General features: G+C 43.0%; 1 long non-coding RNA gene across 1 annotated transcript; it reads left to right on the top strand.

Moving 5' to 3' along the window:
* Positions 1-7,855: 7,855 nt before the first annotated feature.
* Positions 7,856-19,374, top strand: LOC142830994 (uncharacterized). The gene is made up of 3 exons (XR_012906579.2): positions 7,856-8,352; positions 12,440-12,626; positions 17,878-19,374. It is a non-coding gene; the product is annotated as an uncharacterized LOC142830994 (long non-coding RNA).
* The last annotated feature ends 3,458 nt before the right edge of the window (positions 19,375-22,832 follow it).

The following is a 22,832-nucleotide window of genomic DNA, read 5'->3' on the forward strand; positions in this document are numbered from 1 at the left end:
CTGACCGAGGCAGTCGGCTGGAGAAAGAATGGGTTTAAAGAGGTAGCAGCTGAAGATGAAAATCAGAAACAGATTTAGCACACGAGTGAATTCCTAACTGAAAATACAGGCTTAAGAAGATGTCCACAGTCTTGCAGGTAGGGGCACACTTTAAACCTAATTCTCAAAGCCTGGATTTTTGGTAGTCATTTTTATATACAATGTTAGTTGCCATTTCATGGCATTTCTTTCATGATGAGGTGGTTTTATTTTAAATAATATTATTAATGGAAAGAAGAAAAAGATGGTCAACAAACCTCACACACCACTACCTCCAGAGGCCCTGACCCTGCAAGGGCTGCTGTGCTCCCCCCAAGTGATGTCACATACAGAATTGGGGCCATGGTTTGTGTTTCAAAGACTACAATATAACTGATGCCAGGCCCCGGAACTCAGTAACTAGCCTGAGCTCATATATAGTAAGGCTGCATGCAACACAGATTTATGTTCATGTTTTACACCCAAGCTTTCTCTGCCTGGGACAGCAGTATGAATAACTTCACATAATGTTTTTTTTTTTTTTTAATGAAGAGTGCCCAGCTAAAGAGCTGCACATGGTATTATCCCCCAGGCTTTGACACTGTCATTACAGCCTGTGATAAATTAGGGCTGTGCATGAACCCAGAGAGCGGCAAATTAACAGTTAATTAGGAGTTGATAAATAGCAGAGTCACACAAGCCCTCTGAGTTAGCTTGTTTTCAGCGGCTGCCCTTTTCTCCTATCTTGAAACAGCAAGTGTTTATGTGCTTGTAACAAGTGCCTGAGTGGACTGTTATGTCTGCAGTTCGTCACGCATTTGGATTGCTCTCATATGTTCCTCCCACTCCAGTTCTTCAGTACAGGTACAGATCTCTCAGTGGCAGAGCAGCTTTATCAATATTATCCTCAAGATAGATGCAGTGTTTCTCAAAGTGGTCCATGAAACCACTCTGAGAAATCTGCTAACTGGCCGCTCCGGTTTATTTACCCGCTCCGCAGCCTCGTGACTCTCATTGGCTCCAGTTCACCATCTGCAGCCACGGGGAGCAGTGAGAAGAGGCCGCCATTTCCCGTAGCTCCCCTTGGCTTCAACCTGTGAACTGGAGCCAATGGGAGCTGTGAGGCTCTGTGGCTGTGGAGCTGGCAAATAAACACACCGGAGTGGCCAGTTAGCAGGTTTCTCAAAGTGGTTTCATGGACCACTTTAAGAAACACCGAGATAGAGAGCTGAGGTTGTGTTTTAAGGGAGGAATTATATCGCTGGGTCTGCAGAGTGGGGGAGATTTTCTACTCAGCATCTTAGCAAAACTTCAACTGACTTTGGTTGAAGCAATGCTGCCTCCAAGTTTCCTCTTCCTTGAGGTCAGGGACAAAATCTTCACCAAACTACATCAGATGAAATCCTGGCCTGATTACATTCAATAAGAGATTTGCCACAGAATTTCACACTCCACGCTTGACAATGGGAGCAGAATCCAGCTTCTCCCCAGCACAGGAAGCCCCTCAGGACCGCAATGTAAAAGATGTCAGGGGAGGATGAAGCAGACATGAATGTTGCACAGATTCTGTTGAAACCCTTCTCCATATGCTTTGAGGGAGCCCTTCTTCACACTGAAGTGGCCTCACTGTCTAAGACGGTATTCCCTGACTTACCGTTCTGAAACAGCTCTGTCAGGGGGATATGACAGTAGTCCCACTCAGGAAGAAAGATGAGGATAGGTAGACAGCTGCAAGGGATGCAGGGAACTTTTACATCAACAGCCTATCCCTGAATGACTGCTCCAACATTCCACATAGCAAGTCATCCTCCTCCTCTACCCAGCCCAAATCCACCTTCCTTCTGGAGTGTGTGTTCAGCATGCAGCCAGGTTATGAGGCCTTCTGGAGTGCAAATGCCCCATATTGCCACTTCAACAGATTTCTGTCCCACAGAGAGGGGGATAGTCCCAAAATATTTACCCTTAATGTGAAGGATTTTCTTTTTAAATCATGGAATAAAATTCAGTGGTCAGAGTTGGTGATTTAATGTTTTGTCCATATAGAACCCTTCTGTTTAAAAGCAAAACAAAACAAAACAAAACAAAACAAAAAACAAAACAAAACAAAACTACGAAATCCCTTAAGAGCCTTAAAAACTATTAAATATACCTTTGGTTCAAGTACTCAGATTAAATTAGAATCACTGTGGCTTTCACACATATGTTTCAATGAATTTAATAGATTTGTTTTCCCTTGGAAAAACTAGTGTCACTTTCGTATGAAAACATTACTTCTCTCATTAAAGGCCCATTCAGTTAAATACAGAAACTTACAACTAAATAACTTATTGCTCCAGCTTAAACCAACAAAAGCCAGAAAAATTCAAATGGAGAGAACAACACTGTGTCCTTACATAGTCTTGATTTGTAAGGGAAAACCGGCACTGCTGTAAAACAAAACCAAAATATTAGGTTTAACTTGTGATTCAGTCTGTAGCTTTTGACAGCTTATACTGGCCTCTTGTTGCTATTTAAGCTGTTTACTGTATCAGATTTCCTTACTTGGATGTGAGAAACTAGAAGGGAAAACAAACCATTTTAGAAAACTTTATTAAAACAGCTATCAACCTAAGCCCGTGGCGAGTAGATTTCAGCCACTCACCCTGTTCACCCGGTGGCGCGTGCATGCGCAATGCAGGTCTTGCGCATGCGGAGTGCGTGGCTGGCGAATAGGTTTCGTCAAACCCTGGATTAAACTATATTATCTGTGTTTGTAGTCACTCACCCCGGTCTACTCTTGGGAGTTATTTCAAAATAACCCCTCTTATCTTGAAATAATAAGCATCCACACTGCCAAGCTCATTATTTCGAAATAATGGGCTGGTTATTTTGAAATCTGTCCTCAGTGAGGACACTCTGCTGCTGCTATTTCGAAATAACTACTCCCCAGAGTAATCTGAAGAATTACTCCTCAGTGCTTCCTGGGGCTCTAAGTCAACGTAGCGTATCCACAATAACAGAGCCTGCCTCGGACTAACTTCGAGGCTCCCCCATAGTGGGGACATGCTATTTCAAAATAGTTATTTCAGGAGATACTATTTCAAAATAAGTTATTTTGAAATAATTTCCTAGTGTAGTCCTCACACAACTACAATTGAGGTCATTTTTTTAGTCTGCCTATTGGGTAATCCAGCACTGTGTATGTATAAACAAAGTCTACAGGACAGACTTCTGGTCCACCAAGTCCATCTTGTTGATGCATCCAATGAGGAGGGAATGAAGTCTGTGGGCCTATTAGGGGTGGGATGGGCTCAAAGAGAGCAATAGCCATGGTCAGTGGGTTTTGACTATACAGAGCAACCCACTCTGAGTAGTGAGAATGGGGGTGCTACTGCAGCTCTCAGGAGATTTTCAGGAGCCTGAATAAAGCTCATTTATTCAGGTGTTCCCAGCAATAGAGGATTTGTCTTGACGTGACTGTGTGTCTTGACACTCATCCTAAAATAACAATCCAGTATTGGGATTTAGAGTATCCCAATTTGTTCAGCTGGGACAGAGGAATGCATCCCCTGAAAACAGCAAAGCTAGATCTGTATTGCTCATACAACAGCTGCTTAGACTCAATTCATATGTACTTTTAAAGAACATTTTGAGGCATTTACTTTGTAGAGAAATATGTATCAGTAGCTTGGAACACATAAAGCTGATAACTAGGGCCCTGATGCTACAGCTGGCTTCACCAGCATTCACAAAGAAACCAACTGGACTCCCTGTGGACCTAGGAACCCGACCCCACACAGCCAGTTGTGGGACTGTTGCCTAGATGTGAAATCCATGCACCTCATGAAAGCAAGACAAACAAGAAATGAGTCAAGATATAAATGTTTTACTTGAAAGCACAAACTGTACAGGGAGAATAACATGAGGGAAAAAAAATAATCCTCTCACATCCTGGGCAGTGAACTGAAGAATTGGGATAAAGTCTGTAAGAAAGGAACTGCATCACAGAAGCGAAAAAATCACTTTGTGGATTTCGGGGTGGGAGGAGGATTAGGACCTAAACAAGTTCCTTGTTTCAAAGGAATATTTTGAGACAGTGATCTGGGATCCACCTACAGTTGAAAAATAAGAATGAAGGTTCTGATACAAACCTATTGAAATCAAAGGGATTTTTCAATCAGGCCCTTTAAGAACTGTACAAATAATGCAGAGATAACTTTTAGCCTATTTCACTGCACACACATTATGATTTTCTCAGTTTTGTTCATTATTTGCTAAATATTCCTATGAATAATTATGTTTGTAGATTCCCTGCAAGCAGTGTGTTCCCTTTCCCTTTCCTCTCCCCCTTCTCCTCCCCCTACGGAGTGTGTGCTGTTGCTGGCAAGTGGAAGCTGTGAGCTTCTAATCAGGGTTTGAAATCTAGAAGCCTCTGCTTATTCGTTGAGACTTAATCGGGGGAGGGGCTATCAGGCAGTCCAGGGCTTTATAAAAGAGTGAGTCAGCAACCAGGGAGCTTGCGACCAGGGACTGCAAACAGGGAGTTTTGAGAGGGAGTTGGGAAGGGGGCGAGGTACACTTGCCATTCTTTAAAATCTTTTCACTACTCTCCTGCCCTTCAAGGAGGCATTGAATAACAACTGGGGAATCTCTCTGAAGGAAGGCAGGTATGGATCATGATAGATCTGCTGTTGTTACCTGCACAGCATGTGCCATGTTTGTCTTCCTCCCGGAAGAAAGAAGGGATTTCATCTGCACTAAGTGAAAGCTGGTCACCATTTTGGAAGAAAAAATGAGAGGCCCAAGTATCGACCCTACGTTCCATTAGAGAGGATGAAGACTTCCTCGATAGAAGGCAGCGTTTAATCCTGCAGGCAGAGCAGGCTGAAGAGCCAGTGAGGGCAGTACAGGTCAAGGAAGAGAACTGGCAGCATGTAACCTCTAGAAGGAGAAGGCGCCCAACTCAGGTATCCCCCGTTCCTGTAGAGGTAAGTAACCGCTTTCAGGCTCTCTCCACAGGCACTGCGGTGGAGAATGCTTTGGCAGGGGCCTCTCAGGGAAGAAATCAGAAGGCATGGGATGTGGAGTCCTAGGGATGGGGGTTCCACAACCACCCCCCCAAAAGAAGAAGACAGGTGGTGGTGGTCGGGGACTCCCTTCTAAGAGGGACTGAATCATCTATCTGCCGTCCAGACCTGGAATCTCAAGAAGTGTGCTGCTTGCCAGGAGCTCACATTCAGGATGTGACCGAGAGTCTTCCCAAAGTGATTGAACCTTCAGATCGCTACCCCTTCCTGCTTCTCTATGTAGGAACTAACAATACTGCCAAGAATGACCTTGAGCGGGTCACAGCAGATGATGTAGCGCTGGGAAGAAGGATCAAGGAATTTGAAGCACAAGTGGTGTTCTCATCCATCCTCCCTGTTGAAAGAAAAGGTCCAGATAGGGGCCGTCAAATTGAGGAAGTAAATGCCTGATTGCGCAGGTGGTGCCGGAGAGAGGGCTTTGGTTTCTTCGACCATGGGACTCTGTTCCAGGCACAAGGATTGTTAGGAAGAGATGGGATCCACCTAACCAAGAGAGGAAAGAACATCTTCGCAGGCAGGCTTGAAAACCTAGTGAGGAGGGCTTAAACTAGGTTTGCTGGGGGATGGTGACCAAAGCCCTCTGGTAAGTGAGGAAGTTGGATACCAGGAAGAAACACAAGGAGGAATGAGCAACAAGGGAAGACCCCTGATTCGGACTGAGAAGGTAGGGCGATCAACTGGTTATCTAAGGTGTTTGTACACAAATGTGAGAAGCCTGGGAAACAAACTGGAAGAATTAGAAGCCCTGGCCCAGTCGAATAACTATGATTTGATTGGAATAATGGAGACTTGGTAGGATGACTCGCATGACTAGAGCACTGTCATGGAAGGGTATAAACTGTTCAGGAAGAACAGGAGGGGGATAAAAGGAGGAGGAGTTGCATTGTGTGTAAGAGAGCAGTATGATTGCTTGGAGCTGCAGTATACAGAGGGAGAAAAGCCTGTTGAGAGTCTATGGGTTAAGTTTAGATGTGGAAGTGGCAGGGGTGATGTTGTGGTTGGTGTCTGCTATAGACCACCGGATCAGGTGGATGAGGTAGACAAGGTTTTCTTCAGACAACTGAGAGAAGCTTCCAGATAACAGGATCTGATTCTCATGGGGGACTTTAATCACCCTGACATCTGTTGGGAAACCAATACGGCAGTACACAGACAATCCAGGAAGTTTTTGGAGAATGCTGGGGATAACTTCTTGCTGAAGGAACCGACCAGGGGCCATGAGCAGCTTGACCTGCTGCTCATAAACAGAGAGGAACTAGTAGGGGAAGTAGAGGTGGGTGACAACCTGGGAAGCAGTGATCATGAGATAGTAGATTTCAGGATCCTGACCAAAGGAAGAAAGGAGAGTAGCAAAATACACACCGTGGACTTCAGAAGAGCAGACTTCGACTGCCTCAGAGACTGATGGGCAGAATTTCCTGGGATGCTTACATGAAGAGGAAAAGAGTCCAGAAGAGCCAGCAGTATTTTAAAGAAGCTTTATTAAAGGCACAGGAAAAAACCATCCCGATGTGCAGCAAGAAAAGCAAATATGGTAGGCGACCAGATTGGCTTACTGGGGAAATCCTTGGTGCACCAAGATTCTGTTCTAGGGCCGGTTTTGTACAACATCTTTATTAATGACCTGGATGATGGGATGGATTGCACCCTCAGCAAGTTCGCAGATGACACTAACCTAGGAGGAGAGGTAGACACGCAGAAGGGCAGGGATAGAGTCCAAACTGACCTGGACAGATTAGGGGGTTGGGCCAAAAGAAATCTGATGAGGTTCAACAAGGACAAGTGTAGAGTCCTGCACTTGGGACGAAAGAATCCCAAGCATTGTTACAGGCTGGGGACCGAATGGCTAAGTAGCAGCTCTGCAGAAAAAGACTCGGGGATTACAGGATTACAGTGGATGGGAAGCTGGATATGAGTCAACAGTGTGCCCTTGTAGCCAAGAGGGCTAATGGCATATTAGGGTGCATTAGGAGGAGCATTGCCAGCAGATCCTGAGAAGTGATTATTCCCCTTTATTCAGCTCTGGTGAGGCTACATCTGGAGTATTGTGTCCAGTTCTGGCCCCCCTCTATAGAAAGGATGTGGATGCATTGGAGAGGGTCCAGTGGAGGGTGACTAAAATGATTAGGGGGCTGGAGTGCATGACCTATGAGGAGAGACTGAGGGATTTGGGTTTGTTTAGTCTGCAGAAGAGAAGAGTGAGGGGGGATTTGATAGCAGCCTTCAACTTCCTGAAGGGAGGTTCCAAAGAGGATGGAGAGAGGCTGTTCACAGTAGTGACGGATGGCAGAACAAGGAGCAGTGGTCTCAAGTTACAGTGGGAGAGGTCGGGGTTGGATATTAGGAAAAACTATTTCACTAGGAGGGTGAGTGAAACATTGGAATGGGTTACCTAGGGAGGTGGTGGAATCTCCATCCTTAGAGGTTTCTAAGTCTCGGCTTGACAAAGCCCTGGCTGGGTTGATTTAGTTGGGATTGGTCCTGCTTTGGGAAGGGGGCTGGACTTGATGACTCCTGAGGTCTCTTCCAGCTCTATGATTCTATGATATCTAATCTGTGTGCCTGAAAAAACCACACACACATATAGCATGGCATGGTTTCTGAGGCTCTCATTCAGAAGCTGTGACGTAGCAGGAAGTGTGTTCACTCTGTTCGCTTTGTTATGTTGTGGGTGATTCCTACTGTCCTGTGCTGTTGTTGCTCTCTCTGTGTGTGTGCATGTGCCGCAGTTTCCCTGGGGGAATTGCACTGTGTCCAGCTGGGGATGGAAATGTTAGGTGTGGCTCTCACTGAGGGCAAGGCTCCCCCACACTGTCCCATCTTAGCATATACGCAACAATACCTCAGGCTGTCTTGTAACCTGAGCCTGGGTGGGAGGAGCAACCAGGTGACACCTTTCCCAGGAATCTGAACAAAGGAGGGGGCAGAGCTGCCTCAAGGCTGGGGGACAAGCTGCTGGGTGTGTGAGTTCTCTCTGTGGGTGGAGGATGCAAGGAGGGGACCCAGGGCACTGGCTCTGGGTCCTCTTCTCCCCAAGGTGGATTGTACTGGCTGCTTCTGGTTCCTGTGTTAACAACAAGTCTGTGCTACGCTGTGTCCCTGTCAATGAATCAACCTGTTCTACTTGCTGGCTCAGAGTCACATCTGGCTGCAGATGAGCCCGGTGACTCCTTCACACTCCGTGACAGAAGCATATTTCCAGCATGAATGTATTAATTCAAAATTCAATTTCCACGAATACTCACACTAAGCTCCACGTCTACAAAAGGTAAGAAAGGCCACATTGGAACAGATCTGTGTCCTATCTTCTGAGGGAACACACAGAACTTGGCAATTCTGAGTGATCCATCCCGGTCATTGAGCTGCAGCTTCTGGCAGATGCCACACCACAAGCATGGGGTTGTGTCCCTGACCACTGTGGTTAACAGCCACTAGTGGACCCGCGGGCTTTTTCGGAAAAAGCCTCATTCCTTGTAGAATGAGGTTTACCGCCGTCGGAAAAAGCCCTCCGTTATTTCAACTTTTTGTTGAAGTAATGCTATTGCAGCGTGGACGCGAGTATTGTTTTTCCGGAATAACGGCCGTTATTTCAGAAAAATGCTGCAGTGTAGACATATCCTGCTTTTCATCTCTTGCTTCTATTTGTGGAAAAGCAGAGGACTTTGGGGTCCAGAAGAGCTCCAGCGAGTACAGTCACAATCACTACAATGACGCAGCCCCTTTAAATCAATTAGGAGTCTTTCCATTAAGTTCAATGAGCTTTGGACAAAGCTTTTAAGAAATGTAACTGCAAACCAACCAAACCAAACCCTTCAGCTGAAGTACATTTCATTGGACCTTTCTTCTGAACTTTTGCAGATAATCAGTCAGCGAAGAGTCAATTCTAATAAATATCTACAACCCCCCCAAAACCCTCCTGTTGTCAAATATTGTTTTGCTTTGAATTTAGATAATCCAGTTTGTGGAAATGGGGACATTTTTGAATTTTCAGGAACTTCATCTGTAATTTCAAGCTTATATTGATTCTTCAGAACACGGGTTACTTCCTTGACCCCTCTGTGAGATTTGGCTTAATTATATGCCTGCAGTGGGGTGTGATCCTTTAAGGATCAAACTGTCTGTCAGCAGCAAACTTAATCTGCAGTCACTGTATTAATTGTGTATTCCCATGGGTTTAAGACTCTTCTGCAGTGCAAGCTTTAAGTGTGCGGGGAGCAACTGGTGGTTACATTTAACCATGTAATTTGGACTCCCAATTTAAGTAAAGGAAACAATAATGGTGGCCTTAATTGCAGAAATTACCACAGTTACTTTGAGTTTGACATGTGCTTAATGACTAGGCGGATGGAAACACTAAACCTAATGCTGCTTGGCAGACAATTGGAACTGATAATCACCTCTATAAAGCAATTGATGGTAATCTGTTATGAACAGATTCAGCTAATTCCAAGCAGAAGTGGTTTATTATGCAGTTTTAAGATTTAGCCTGCAGCAGTAAAACAGTAATGGAGATGGTATTCACGCACTGTTTTCCTTGAAAAATAAGTCCCAAAAGGGAAAACACTAATAGATACAATGTTGCTTCTATTGCTATTATTTTTACAGGAACTGCATATTTTTAACAATAACTCCCCACATTATATATAGCTGTTTTGGCCCCCCCCCCCCACCCGACTGCCACTTTCAGTGCTGCACATCTGCCTAACGACGTGTCAGAGTAGCGCTTGTAATCTAACACAAGTGTGATGTGTTTAAATAGAATACACTCAAGTATAAATATCTGACCCCATCTTCACCTCCTGTGGGTGAGTAGCACATAGCAGGCCAATGTACTCCATGGGCATAAGGCTCCCATTGGTGGGTGGAGAGAGGTAGAAGTGGACTCTAATTGTGAGGTTGAAATTAAATGGATAAATGTTGATACAAGTCTTAAAGTAACTTCAGATGTGAAAGGACCCATGTGGGTCTGATTCTTCTGCTTTCTTTTCTTCCAAGCAGGCCAGCCAACCAACCTTCTTTTTAGCTTCTTTCCAAAGGGTCAGCTCTGTTTGCTACACATCTTGGAGTCCCCTGATGTACCAAAAAAAAAAAAAAAAAAAAAAAAAATTCGGATACACAACCTCCCCTCCTCTCTCAAAAACCCAACTATAACAACTAGGTACTCTGTTGGGGTGTGGCCTAGCTATGAGGTAATAAAGAGAGAGATAAGGATTGGTATTTTCCCCTCTTTGTTAAAACTGAGAGCTCCAATTTTTTTTGGAAAGCTACAATGACCAGAAGTGTTACATATTTCACCCTGCTGGAATTGGATCATACCAGGAAGGGTGAGGCTGGGTGAATTTGCTCCACCTACCTGAAGTAGGTCAACTCACGTACACTCGCTGAATTGCCTTTTCATGTACAAGCTGCAGAGAGTTGTGTGGTTGTGTTGTGATATATGTGGTTTGTATCGGCAAGAAAGCACATGCTGTGTTCTGTCTTGAAAGGGCAACTGGGTTTCTCTTTCCTAGCAGAGGAACGCCCATTCACTGTTGGCTTGTTTTCCAGAAGTGCTGAGCACTGACAACGCTCATTCAGGGTATGTCTACATTGCAATCCCATCTCCCTGTCTCAGAAAGTCTCAGAGCCCAGGTCAACTGATTTGGTGCTGAAAATAGCAGCGTAGAAGCGCTTATATTAGAGCCCAAGTTGATGAGGATGGAGTATCTCAGAGACCAGGCTACAGAATGTCTACACTGCTGTTTTTAGCCCCATAGCCCAAGCCTGAGTCAGCTGACCTGGGCTCGGAGACTCGTTGCTGTGAGGGTTTTTTTTTTTGTGGCGTGGGCATGTCCTCAGTTGAGTGTGAAGCATCTTTACACACTCACAGCAGAATCAGGTATGTAGATAAAGCACCTACAAAGAGCTTAATTGCATATCTGGCCCTTTGTCAGCTCCATGTGTTTGTGTCACCATGGATATGTTCTAATTTTCTTTGCCGTTTTATGTTGCCTGGAGTGGTCTATTAAGTGCATGAAATATCATGCAAAAAGCTAGTACTGACCTTACACTGCACGACACAAACACAATACCTACCTTTTGCACAGCGTTTTTTACCTCTCTCTCTCAAAGGGCTTTACAGAGGTTGTTGGTGTCATTATCTCAATTCACAGATAGAAATTCTGAGGCAAGAGAGAAACTGACTGGACTTGTCCAAGCTCACCCCATGCGAGAGTGGTAGAACCAGGAACCGAAAGTAGGTCTCCTGAGTCCTCACCTAGTGTTTTCTCCATTGGATACCCTATTAGTCACCTGGAGATACAAATAGTTAGTAAACCACCATTTCTAACGGCTCTATGCTTGATCTGCTGGGCCACAGGCCATTTAAATTATTTTGGTGGGAGCAAGAGCAGCTCTTTAGGTAGAGACCAACAGCTCTGGGTAATATCTAATATCTCTGGAAAACATTTCCATGAATGCCTACATGATGATGGTCCATTCAAGCCATAGGGTACCTAAGTCATTTGGATGCTTTTTGAGAATTTTATCCTCGCCTTAAATGTATAATGTCTACATGGCATGATTGGATTGGGAGGAGGAAAACAGCCACGTGGCAAATGGTAAAGTGTTCTTTGGGAGGACAGAATCCGTCCAAAGCAACACTGCTGTGGTTTTCAGTGTCTGGCAGGACCGAGCACCCTATATTAAAACCAGCTAAAATTCCATCAAAGCTGAACCAGACTGCAAATAGTCAAAGCAGTGGGGCCTCACCAAGCATGCCGGGATGCAGCCTGTGCTGTAAAAGTGTAGACAGATGTGCTGCCTTATAAGGAATATGCTTATTGCATTAGGCAGCCACTGGAGTTCCCCACATTAGAGCAGAGAATCAGCATTGCATTCTTCCCCTAAGACAGGGCACTCACGGGTTGTGTGTTTCCTTCAGAGACTGAATGCCCTGTACCTGGTGGGAGGAGGTTACTGTCCTCAGATCCAGTAACAAAGGGGTGACAGCTCTAAGTAAAAATGTTAGGAGGGGAACTGCAACCCTCTACAGCAGCATATGTACACAATTAAAGCCACCTTTCAAGCACCTCAATTTAAATCCTTCTGCAGTTACTGTAAGATTCTCTGTTGGAATGTGCTCTATATAAGATGGGCATGTGAGCAGCTGTCTAGACGCTGATCCTCTGTCTCAAAGGCGAGGACACCATGGGGCTGATTTTCAAAGGCATTAAGTCAGTGGGAGTGGTGAATGCTCAAAATCCTCTGAAAACAAGGGCTGAAGTTCTCTAACAGCTATGTTGGGCAGAGAGGACTGGAATGAAAGTATATGCGGATTTTGATTTTAGTCTCTTTTTTTGTTTTGCCCGTTACAGGTCACAAAAAAAGCAAGAACATCACCAGCTGCAAAATTAAACATAACACCAAAGAGCAAATGCTACAGAGAAAGTGATGTGAAACAATAAAACATGATACTAAGTACAAATGTGTACACCTCAATCCAAGTTTTCTTTGTAGGAGAAGAAAAGGAGTTTTCCTGTCTCCAAAGGACTCACTGTTCAGGTACATAATGAAAGTGAAAGTGAGAATTAAAGGGGGGGGAAAAAACCCTTTTCTATGGGTCTGGAAACCTGAGAGTAAACATTCTGGCAGAAGCCCTGCCTTGATGTAGTTTGAAAAATACTATGGATGATTTAAAAAAGAAATAGATTTGGGGTTGTTTTGTCTCGGCCTCTATACCGCTTTTGTTCCAGTTAAGCTCCATTAATATTAAAATGAAGGGGAAAGTGAGAGTAAGCACAATGGCCACTAGGAGGCCTGGAGGAAAGGCCATCTATTGTGTCAAGCACTCAGGACACAAATGAGTAACTGACAACGTAAGGACCTGACAGGGATTTTTATGGCTTGTGCATCCATCTAATAATACAAGGATAAGAAACAGATTTTAAGACCAATAAGTGTAGCCTTGAACTATTATTTTAATATGGAAATAGTTTTTAAGAGAAGTAGAAAAAAGTAATTAATGAAAATAATTATGGCAGGAGAAATACCTACAAACTTTGGGTCTTATTTTGTAAGCAACTGTTCCCCTCTGATTCCTTCCAAAAATATTCAGAGCTGAAACTAAGGATGGAAGTATTCATCTCAAAAGAATAATTGAGAAAGTTATAAGCATGAGAAAACAGAGGGCTCTAAAGGAAATTCAAACTTACCTTACCTGAACTTTTGCAAATCACAATAATGAAAATTGAAACTTGAGATTATTTTGGTTCACTCAATTAGAAACTAAACAGCAAAAAAAAAAAAAAAAGCCTCATTTTAAAGAAAATATGCTTGTTTACAGGTTAGCCAAATATTTTCCATTTGGGGAAAAAAATTAAAGTACACTAGCTTTTAATAAGTTCTCAAAAGATGGAGGGTGCATTGAAATAATTTTTTCAGTCCATAATTGACATGTTAATGCAACCTTTTCTGGACACATCCTTACATTGCTCTTGCCAGCTCATAAGTATGTCTCACCTGTTGACAATGCACTGGTGGGAGAGAACCAACAGGGTGATTTTTCCAAATGAGTCCTCTCAGAGCTGAGCCTTTACATTTCGTATGTCTCACACACCAGAACAAAACACCCACTCAGATCCAAATGAAAGTCTGGTATGTTGCATGCATGCATGTATGCACACACCTGCTTTTCCGGCACACAGATTTCACTTCAATTGGCACAAATCAAAAGCAACTTTGCAAAATGAAAACCCCACTTTTTTCCTGCAAAACACCAGCACGCTTCACAACTCTCTGCACTACAGACCCAAGCATTAGCAGGCACAGACCTGCCCACGTTCCAAATAAAGTTGGCTGGCATCAAACCTGCAAGAACCCATCTGGTTGTTTTCAAACACTGATAAGCAGAGCCAATCCAAGCAGCTTTTGGACCCTCTGCAAAACCTGGAGACCTGGTTGCAAGTTTTCAGAATTCATTGCACAGCCCTGACCTGTGCTCCAATACTGTATGTTGTCTGTGGGAGAGTCAATCCCATAGAGGAGATCAGAATTGTGGGGGGATGGGAGAATGGGTAGGGAAAAACGGTCTTTCCAGATTTACCTCTCACCTAACAGCCATGATCAATAAACCTTCAGCCTCCATTACCCACAAAAGTCAGTTTCCCTTTGTTATTTTACCCTGTTCTGCTGTGTCAAAATTTTCACCTTATCAGCAGCAAGAAGGTTTACACTTAGAGAGTGGACAAAAGTAATCTGTAACTCCAGTATCAGAACAGATTCAGCATGTGAATGTACATACTGCCTTAGAACAGTGGTTCTCAAACTTTTTGGCCTGTGGCCCAACTTGCTCAACACAAACCTTTCCGTGGATCACCAGTCAAGCACCCATGATGACAAAATGGGTGCAGGATGGGGTAGGAGTGTAGGGTTTGGCTGGGAGCTTGGGTGCAGGAACAGGCTGAGGGTGAGTGCTCTAGACAGGAGGTAGGGTGCAGGAGCAGGCTGGAATTGTGGGGCCTGGCTGGGATTCTGGCTAATAGGAGCAGTCTCCAGTTGTGCAGTTTCCTGCACTGCCATTTCCCCAGCTGGGGGGAGGGGCAAGCAGCAGCGTGCGGAGCCGTTTCCTACCCCCATGAACTGCATCTAGCCTGCGAGGCTCGGGAAGCAGTGGGAGCATGTGGGGTGGAGCACCAGTGTGGGCTCCCCACTGCGGGGGGGAAGGGGGCAGAAGCGATCCCTGAACCAGTGGCTTACCTGCAAGATGGCCACGGACCATTAGTGGTCTGCAGACCACACTTTGAGATTCACTGACTTAGAATGCATTACTCACCCACTGAGAGGACACGGAGACAATGAAAAAAACCCTCAAGACCTGGATTTGCATTTAATTTAGATACAATTTCATTTCCCAATATGCTCTAGTGCTTATAGTGTACTTCTTTGCAAAGGTTTTATTTGTTTCACCTATGAATGAGCATCATTTTATACAAGTTTATGTTTCATAAGGAATATTTTGTGTATTATTTATTATAAAAATGTTGTTTAAATAGAATAAAGGTTTCTTATTAAGTTGAAAGAGTTGGGGACCTGTTGAGACAAAGTGGGAGACAGGTTGCTCATTAGAGAATCCACACCATTATATTACCATACAACTGTCAATCTATAGACAACTCCTGCCTTCTTCATTCCATGTGGCACTGAAGCACATTATTAGATTTGTTTTGCAGAAGCACCTCGGAGCCCCAATCATGTACTCTTGGATCTCTTGTCTCTTGCCTTATGATTACTTACATTGCAAGTTCCCTTGGGGAAGGGACCATCTTTTATACTGGTTTTGTACATTGTCTAACACAATGGTCTACACTGGCCTCTTGCGCAAGAATACTTGCACAAGAGGGCTTATCCCTGAGCAGGAACGTCAGAGTATTTGCGCAAGAAGCACTGATTTTGTACATTACAACTTCAGTGTTCTTGCGCAAATACTCACGGCCAGTGTAGACAGGCGGCAAGATTTTGCGCAAAAGTGGCCGCTTTTGCGCAAAATCTTGCCAATATAGACACAGCCACAATAAATAAGACAAAAACCAAAGAAAACTGCGGGTGGACAGAGACAAACAGATGGGGGGAAAGAATTAAATTACAAGGTTTAATCTCTCTAGTCTGGCAGTCTCTGATCCAGCAACATCCGTGGTCTGGGATGATTTTAGTCCACTTATCATGGGTGTGGCCAAGTTGCTCACAATCCCATAAAGTTTGTTTACACCCAGCCACTAGTCCTGGCTCACAGTGTTCTTTGCTGTAATTTAGCTTTAATTTACCCCTAAATGTCTTTTAAGAGCCCATTAAGCAGTAGTAATTGTTGCTAATGCTGCTAGACAATAATGACCTCCCATTGTCCGGCAAATTCTCTGGTTTGGCACCGGTCAGGTCCTGAGGGTGCTGGACTTGAGCAGTTCAACCTGTATCAGTTTATACACTGCCCTCCACAATCCATTAGGACTGAAACCTATCCCCTGCAAAGACAGGAGATACCTCACCCCACCCTGAACCCCTAAACTCACAGATGTGGCAGCTTGTCTGAACCAGCACTGTGATGACCCTGTGGCAATCACTTTCTCTGATTTCTTCTAAAGCAAAACCAGTTTTCACTGGCAAAAATGATCTTTTCCCTTTGCTGCGAATGGCAGTTATGCATGTTATGCATCACAGAGGGAGTAGCAGGTTACAGATCAAACGCAGAGTGCCTCAGCACACTCGCTCTGAAACTTATTTGTAAGTGCTCAAAACACACTTGTTGATATTTATATCCCAGAGAGAATACTTGACCAGTGCAATAATGGGAGATGAGAATTTCACAGGCTCTTCTGGCTACAAGTCAGAATTGCAAGCAGGTGTTTAGGCTACCAAGCAATATAGCGCACGTCTACACAGCAGGGCTAAAGCCAAAATAAGCTACGCAACTTGAGCTATGTCAATTGTGTAGCTTAAGTCGAAATAGCTATTTAGGCTTTTGGCTCTGTCTGCACAGCAGGAAGTCCGAGTTAGAGCACTTGTCCCCCGACTTCCCTTACTCCTTGTAAAATGAGGGTTACAGGAGTCAGAGTAAGAAGTCCTCCAGCTTGATATTATTTTGACATGTCAAAATAACGGCTTGCTGTGTAGGCACGGACTATGTTATTTCAGCATAACGTTAGGCATAGAAATATGAAGATACGAAAATGTCAGCAAACAGTAATGGACATTCCAAAGTAGAAAGCAACAACAAATGCAACAGAGCCCAAGATTTAGGTTGGATTTTTTGCCAGTGTTAGGTAGAGATGGACCTTTCAAATTCCTCCAGCTATACTAAGTGCTAAAAAGACCCCCCCTCCCCAAATCCTAAGCCCCACATTGAATAAAATGTAAGCTTGCTCATAAATACAGATAGTCTCTAAAATACAACTCTTGTTTTATATGCTCTAGCCCTTTCAATCAACATTACGGGCTTCGGGTTAAATTCCTTTTTGTGAGAGGACCAGTCTAGGCCTATACGCTTGCATGTCAATTTGTTTTTCTCGGATCCTCCTAAGTTTTATTACAGCATCAATATTATATCCAAATAAATGTTCAAAAATAAGTCACCTTCCCGCCCCAGTCATGAAGAGGAGTTACAAATCATGCATTTAAAAAAAAACAGATCAAAACAGCAGTTTCTTTTTCCCCTCTGGTTTTGAGCATTTAGGATTTCACAATTTTAGACATCTCTCTGCAACCAAGAGGGCCTGCAAAGTAAACTGAGGTTCTCACATAAGTACCACCTCCGGGAGCTGGAGCTTTAAGATAAACATGAAATACTATCAATAACGATAACATTAGGAGCATTGGTAATGCTGCCAGGTTAAAAATGTGGGCATGAAAGGCCAGCATGACTTTTGGTTCCATCCATGTACATTGGATTCACAGCAAATCATCCTTAAATGACACAGAGATTGTTTGGCTAGAACTACAGGATTCCAGCCATGCGGTGAACAGAGCCAGTGGGATTACATTCTTTACCTTTTTATTATATACAGAACACTAGTATCTATAATGTTTTAAAGTACTTATATACACCATCGTCGGATATGATTTATTTGATTATAGCAGTAACATTTTAGTGCCATTTTATCTGCGAGTTCACGGAATGTTTTAAATCCCAAGCCTAATGGAAGCCCATCCATCACCACATTTTCAAAGCACAAATTATTTAAGTTTTTGTGCTACATGGGGCTAATCACTGCATAGAGATATGTGTATCCTCTTGTTTTGACTGATGTCATTCATTTTTCTTTAGGCTGCCCTGATTGATAGTCTAAGTGCTGAAGTTAACCAGACAAATGGATGTGCGCTCCTGAGGTATTTCCAGCCCAGCTGCCTTTTTAGCACTAAAAACTTCTTATGTCTGATAGCAGCTTGCAGCTGCTCCTGCTCATACAATTGAAATTACAGTTTGGAATGGAAAGTGACAGCCTACACTTTTTCCTCTTACATTAAGCATTTTGTTCATGGTGTCTCTCTAGGCAATTGGCAATTATAAATCAGCTGTATTAAATATATATCTCTATTTCAATGTGGTGGTTTGGTTTCCAAGGTCTCCATTAAAACATATATTACTAGCAGTGCTGAAAATCCATTTGCTGCTGTCCTATACAAATGGAAGCCAAAGATTGTGTTAGTAAGTCTGGTGCTTTTAATAATGGGAAAAATCCTCCAAGTGCCAAATATTGCTTGATTCAGCTTAGGGAGTCAACCAATCAAAGCAAATGGGCTAACTCTCCTCATTTAGACAAGCAAGACTTGGCTCATGTGCCAAAGTTTTGGTAGAGCGCAGGCTTCTTTTCACCATTCTCCCACAGCATTTGAAACCTAACCCGGACAGTTCCAACCTACACCACTGTCCAGATCTCTTTGCTCAAATGCTTCACATTCAACAGCTGACAAGTACTGTGAGGTTCTAGGCAAGTTTCACGGTGAAGAACTAAAAGGCAAGTTTTCATATCCAACATTTTTCATTCATATATTTTGCAGAAGAATACATGCAAATGCATTTGGGAGAAGTAAAAATATTCTTTCTAAAACCTTGTTTTTGGAGTGGTTTTTGCTTGATTCTTCGTTGCTCGAGAAAGAACAGAATCTTGTAACAGGAACAGTTACATTACAAACCTATTTTACTGAGTAGGTTCAGTTAAGCTAATGAGGGAGCTTTGTTTAATTTGTACAAAGCATGTCACTCTGTGTAATGGTTTTTAAAAGAGAGTTGCTTTTTCCGTTAATGGTGCACATTTCTGCTATGCAGTCAGGAAGCTGGAAATTAACACATGCTTTTTATATTAGCATCTTTTTTTTATAAGCCTCGTTAGCAAAAACTAAAGTCCAGGAAAGACCTGGATGCTTTAATTCACATTTACATGAAGTATCAAGGGTGCATTAAATTCATTCAATCTCTCATTGCCTGTAAGCAGTATGTTTATACTTTGAGGAGCCACCTATACTAAGTAATCTGGCTTTTGCTAATGGAATTCACCAAATATTTCCAGAAAAGTCACCGTCTAGCTGTCATCTCATAGAACTATTTCAATTTGGCTTGAATGTGAATTGTGATATTATTGTAAGAGATCTACCCTGTCAGCTGGGATCAAATGATTGCTGATAATTTATACATGTAAAACAATAGCACATGAGAAGACAAGCACAGACTAATTCCAGTAAAAACAACATATCCATCATAAATGATGTGGTGGAGTCTAATTTAACTACTTCCATTTTATTTGACCATGTCTGATCATTTAAAACAATTAAACACCATAAACCAAAACTAACACTGTTGAATACTCCGAATTTGTATAACTGTTTTATCGTAAGGCAACTGACCTAGCATTTCATTACATTTCTTAGAGACCAGAAAGAAGTTTAAATACTGTTCACCTTCCTCACATTACTGATTCCCTGGGCCTTAGGGGTAGTGGGCTGGCCGGGGAGGTGGGGGAGAAGGCGGGGAGATTGGGGGAGAGAGGCAAGAGGGGAGGTCTATTTCTGTGAGAGCAACAAGAACAGGACACAGCCCACAATGCATTTGTTATTGAGTCATTCTAAAGACCAATCCTGCTCCTCTTGGAGTCAGGAAGAATTTTGTCATGAATTCCAATAGGAGTAGTGCTCACGGGTTCTAAATGTCATAACTTTGACTTATTTAAACATTGATCCTGTAACCAAAAAGTTATTTTGCCATTGTTTTTCATGGAGGTTAGGTCCATAAAAGGCTATTAGCCAGGGAGTAAGGAATGGTGCCTCTGGCCTCTGTTTGTCAAAGGCTGGAGAAGGATGGCAGGAGACAAACTGCTTGATCATGGTCTTCGGTCCACCCCTTCTGGGGCACCTGGCACCTATCGAGAGACAGGATACTGGGCTAGATGGACCTTTGGTTCAGTATGGCCGTTCTTATGCTTTCTAAAACAGAAATATAACAATGACAATGAATTACCAGTAGTTTGGAAAGATGATTTCCATCACAAACTGAACTGGACTCAAAACCTGTGCATCAACATTCAGCTTAGAATGGACATTTAGCTACTGCAAATTCCAATATGTATCCTGAAACCTCATGTGTGTCAACGGGGATACAGGCAAAACACTGGACTAAGGCTATGTCCACACTGGCAATTGAACGACAAAATTCTACTTGGTAGGGGTGGAAATATTTTGTCAGCAGAAGAGACAACAAATGGTGGCTATACTGCCCAACTTTTAGTGGCACGGCAGTGTTGATATGGCTACATCATAAAGCCTGGTCTATACTAGACAAGGAAGGTCGGCTTTAGGTGAGTAACTCCAGGTACGCAAAACGTGTAGCTGGAGTTGGCTTACCTTAAACCACATGTTGGTGGTGGCCACACAGCTGGAGGCCAATGGGAGTAAATGCTCCACTGGCTTCCCTTAAGTCTTCACATAAGGATTACCGGATGCTGGCAGGGGCTGCCCTCAGTGTTCGATATATGGATCTATACTAGACCCACTAAATTGAATGCTAGAAAATGGACCTCTGGAGCATTGATCTTGTGATAGGTATAGACATGCCCTAAAAGCTGTGTAGTGTAGACAAAACCTATGGTGCTTTTATTCAAGAATCCCAGGGGAAAAGCCCATTTTCCTTTTAGAAACGATGGAGAAGACAATGAATTGGCAATCTTTCACAGTAATTTTTTTTAACATTACCACCTTCTATGAGTCTCAGAGGGGTAGCCGTGTTAGTCTACAACTTTAAAAACAACAAGTAGTCCTGGGGCATCTTAGAATCTAATATATCTATATCTATATCTAGTGCTTCGTGGTCAAAACCCACTTCTTCAGGTGAGATGATCTTGAGTGGAGAAAAAAAGGGGGGACCCTTCTCAGAATAAAAAGGAAAAGGAAGAAAAAAACATTACCTGTCAATTGTAGTCCCAGTGCTAATGAGGCTAATTGAGTGGGCTGGAAGTATCCCATTCTTAGCTTTTGATGTCAATAGGGTGTTGAATGTAAGTAAAGCTGGTGTTAACCAGTTCAAGTCTTTGTACAAGCCAAAGGATACAGTATCAAATTTGCATATGAAGGTCAATTCTGCACTCTCTCTCTGTAGTGTCTCATTTTCTATGAGAATTAACTTTAAAAAGTGAAGTTCATTTTCTAGCAAAATACAATATCTAACAAGGAAAAAGAGGGTCTTCGCATATTTTTTAGCTGAGGGAAATGGAGATCTTGTCATTCTAACTTTTGAATAGGCAGACTGTTCTCTGTTTTCTTTTATTCTTTCCTGGTTTTCTGGTTCCCAAACAATAATGAAACCTACTGATGGTGAAGAGGTTCTTAGAATAGGCACGGTCTTGAGAACACACACTTTGCAGTGAGCAATGCTACTCAATTATTCATCTCAGGGCAAAGGAAATTCAGAGAATCCTTTTGAACTGCTCACTTTGTAGCAATTTCTGCCCTCATTCCTACCCAAGCCATACCAGGAAAGCCAGTGGGGTGCATAGGCTCAAACAAGCATAGAATTCAGACCATGTGAATAGTGGTCTAATAAATAAAGTTTCCATTGCAGCTTCTGAAAATGAGACAGCACTACATATATGAAAGCTACATACATATATGAAAGCTACATACATCAATGTTTTAGTGCATTTGGCAGGTATATCAGACAAAGGGTCTAGACAGATTACAGTGATTTTCATTAAGGTAGACAAAAAATGATTAAATAAGTCTGAATAAGATGGCAAAGTACAGTCCTGTTATAACCAGTGAGCTGGTTAGGCTAGAATGCCAAACTAAAAATATCAAAGCAAATCAACAGACAATTGGCTTGTCTAGCTGTAGCTGTTCAGTGGGTTTCAATAGGCTTACACTTCCACCTTGGTAGGTGTACAATGGGAATTAAGGGCTTGATTCATTCCTACATTACTACATTGCACTGGTGCATAGAGTGAGGTATACAGCTAATAACAAGCCTAACTCCCTTACAAGAGCTGCTAATGCTACACTGGGAGGAGTGGTTCTGTACAAAGCATATTGAAATGACAGGCTCTAAAGCAGTGTTTCTCAACCCCCCCCTTTTTTTTATAAAGTATCCCCTTTAAAAAAAAATTATAAGTACCTCCAGTACCTCCAGTTTTCAAACACACAATTTTTTTTCTACCATTGCACCACATTTGTTTAAATGCTTAATCGTAGCCAGGCGGGCGATGAAATTTTTGGGTGTAAAAAGTACAAAAATAATAAAACACTAAAATTATTTTTAAAAATTCAGTTTTCCCCAAATTTCACTTGTGTTGACATGTCCCCCCTCCCCCGGTTTTTCTGAGTACCCCTAAGGGTACTCGTACCACCGGCTGAGAAACACTGCTCTAAAGCACAGCACACAGGGCTGAAAATAGCTTTCAGTAGAGCCCATAATGATTTAAGTACCCATTTTATAACTGAGCTTCAAAAATTCCCCAATATGATCACGGCTTTTGCTACACATTCAAACCTCAGGTGGAATCAAATGCTCTGCAGATCAAAGATTGCTCAGCTCACCGTTCCTGAAAGGAAATGCCTATTTCAAGCAGATCTATCCATTTCTTGGACAGCAAAGAGTTTTGTGATTAGCAGAGCCAGGCTGCGGACAGCAGAACTGGGGAGAGTGTAACTCCTTCCCCTTCTGCAAGGCTTCACATTTAGGCTGCAGGTAGGGAAGAGGCACCTTGCCTCAGTCTTCTAGCCTTAGCTAGCCAGAAA

This window comes from Pelodiscus sinensis, chromosome 11, assembly GCF_052426305.1.
Source record: "Pelodiscus sinensis isolate ZL-2025 chromosome 11, ASM5242630v1, whole genome shotgun sequence".
NCBI classification, from domain to species: Eukaryota; Metazoa; Chordata; order Testudines; family Trionychidae; genus Pelodiscus; species Pelodiscus sinensis.